Here is a 2959-nt window from a genome sequence, read left to right on the forward strand (position 1 = left end):
GGCTGGAGAGCAGCTCTGAGGAGAAGGACTTGGGGTGGGAGGAGATGAGAAGCTGGACATGAGCCCCAGAGAGGGCTGGAGCCCAGAGACCAATTGTGTCCTGGGCTGCATCCAAAGAAGTGTGGCCAGCAGGGCCAGGGGGGATCCTGCCCCTCTGCTCTGCTCTGGGCAGACCCCACCTGGAGTAATTTGTCCAGCTCTGGAGCCCTCAGCACAGGAGAGACATGGAGCTGTTGGAGAGGGTCCAGAGAAGAGAAGATGATGGGAGGGCTGGAGCAGCTCTGCTCTGGAGCCAGGCTGAGGGAGTTGGGGTGTTGAGCCTGGAGAAGAGAAGGCTCCAGGGAGACCTTGGAGCAGCTTCCAGTGCCTGAAGGGGCTCCAGGAAAGCTGGGGAGGGGCTTTTCACCAGAGGGCAGTGATAGGACAAGGAGTGATGTTTTTAAGCTGAAAGAGGGGAGATTGAGGTTAGAAATTAGGAAGAAACTATTCACTCTAAGGGTGGTGAGGAAATGGAATGAGTTGTCCAGTGAGGTTGTTGATGCCCCCTCCCTGGAGGTGTTCAAGGGCAGGTTGGATGAGGCTTGTGCAGCCTAAGCTGGTGGGAGGGGTCCCTGCTCATGGCAGGGGGCTTAGAACCTGATGGTCTTTAAAGATTCTATGACCACTGATTTGCTTGAAACAGCATGTGAGCAAATACTTGCAGGTCCTGAATTGTTACACCACTTGTTTACATTTAACCAGTCTTCGGTGAGCGCAGACATGACAAAGGCAGCAAGTCCTGGAGACAGGGCCCAGGGGAGCACAGCCAGTTCCCAGACGGATCCCATTTGTTGCAGAGGCTAATCTGAAACAGAATGCAGAGCCCTGAGACACGGGGGCAGAGGGCAACGGGTGGAGGTGGCCAGGCCTGGGCTGAGGAGCAATGGATGGGGCCTGAGACTCCCTGGCTGTGAACACCTCCCCTGGACCAGCATCTGAGGTGCAGCCCTCTGCGGTCTCCCTGGTGCCCCCACAGGCTCTGGTGCCTCCACGGACCCTCCCTCCCCCCACAGACTCCCCTTCCCTCAGTTCCCCTCTGCCCACCTGCCAGGCACGGCCCCCCTGGGTTGGTCTCTTGGGGGTTGGTCTCACTGCTCCAGAAGAACCCTCTCACTTGTAGGACCCACCACTGCTAAGGGATGTCTGGAGTGAGCCAGACCCACAATCTGACCAGCGTGCTCTCTCCTCTGGGCAGCTGCAGTGTCAACCCCCTCCCCAAACCCAGCAGCAGCTCCTTGTGCTTTAAAACCACAGTTGTCAGGACAGTAATTTCAAGACAGCCATTGTCATCACCTTCGCTGCAGTGTCTGCAAGTTTTATTCCATCAAACTCCGGTTCCTTTAGGAACAACCAGGCAGCTGTCAAAAAATGGGAGACAAGCCCCAAGACCCCTCATCTCATGTTTCTCTGCCTGAGGTAGCTGAGGTTTACAAAAGGAGAGTTCCTTCAACACTCCAGGGTGTTTTTAAATAGAATTTACCTTGCTGAGACAGCAAGTTAAGTTTCAAAAGAAGCAATGAGGAAACAATCCTAAAAGATAAAGCAGGTTTGCACCCTGCACCCCAGAGAAATCCTATTTCTGTTTTAGTTTTTTGTTACACTTTGGCATCTTGACCTTTTTTGCCTGCCTTTTTATTTCTCCTTTTTTTGTTTCTTTCTTCCTCCCACATCTCAGCTTTCCAGGCCACTCTCTAAACAGAGGTCGCCAAGAGGCAACTATGACCTACATCAATATTCACATGAAAACAAGAACCTACAGAAAAGGAAAAAAAGACCAACCCAAAGAGCTAAAGCAGCTTCGTAACACAGCTTTCTTCTTCTTTGAACAACAGTTTCTCCCGTTGGGATAAACATCCACCCAATGTGCACAGCAGGGTTAAAAACTGGACTGGGGTGGAGTTTTCTTTCAGCCAGGAGGGTGTGGGTACCAGTGTCCTGGAGGGCCTGGAGCTCTTGGGGGGGCAAGGGTTGTTTTCTTGGACAATGGGTCTCTGACTGAAACCACTGACCCCAACCCACTGCTTTGCAGGTCTCACTGATAACTGCCACAGGGCTGGGGGGTCCTGCTCGGCCAGGAGGTCACTCCCTGTGCAAAACCTCTTCTCTGAGGTTGGTGTTGACATCCTGGCACCAACTGGGAGCCCAATAACGCTCTCCAGGACTGTGTCCACCTGCAGCCTTCTGCTCACTTGTTTTAGGCCTCTTCCAGGTGGGTTTCTTCAGACAAGGACAGCTTGCACACAGTGTCCCACTGTCTGCTCAGCTCCAGCAGCTGCACCTTCACCCAGGTCCTATCCCACCTGTTCTCCATGAGCTCCCAACCTGGGCCCTCGCTCTGCGCTTCCCCAGCTCCTCCTGCAAGACCTGGAGGGTGCAGTTCCACCATGGGCAGCCTGCCCAGCTCAGTGCTTTGCCCATGTTCTCCTCCTTATGGATGACTCGGGCTTGAACTAGATGGTCCCTCCAATGGACCCTAATGGTCCCTTCTATGATTCCATTATTCCAACTGTGAAGGACCAGATATTTCCTCACACGAACATGAAATGCCCTTTAGATCAGCAGTCATAACTGGCTTAAAGACGGCTGCTCCACGTGGCACTGAACCCTCTCCTACCTGCCTCCTCTGTCAGAAACAACTCGGATGCCCCGAGGGAGCAGCTGCTGCTGGAGAGGAGCTGTGGTGGGGAAAACGGCTGCAAGGGCGGGACAAGATCCTGTCTGATTGGCTGAAAAGCCTGGAAATACAAACCCAGCCAATCGGGAGCAAAGGAAACCCATAAAGATACACCACGGCGCTGTTTTTCGGCGGCTGTTCTGCAGATACCAAGGGTCCGGCTCCTCGCTTCTCGCCGCTGCTGCCCCCGCCGAAGCCGCTGTTGCCGCTTGCTTTGGGGGAGGGCCTGCCAGCCCCAGGCCCCGG

This window comes from Chaetura pelagica, unplaced genomic scaffold (assembly GCF_000747805.2).
Source record: "Chaetura pelagica isolate M959 unplaced genomic scaffold, ChaPel_1.0 scaffold158, whole genome shotgun sequence".
In the NCBI taxonomy this organism is placed as follows: Eukaryota; Metazoa; Chordata; class Aves; order Apodiformes; family Apodidae; genus Chaetura; species Chaetura pelagica.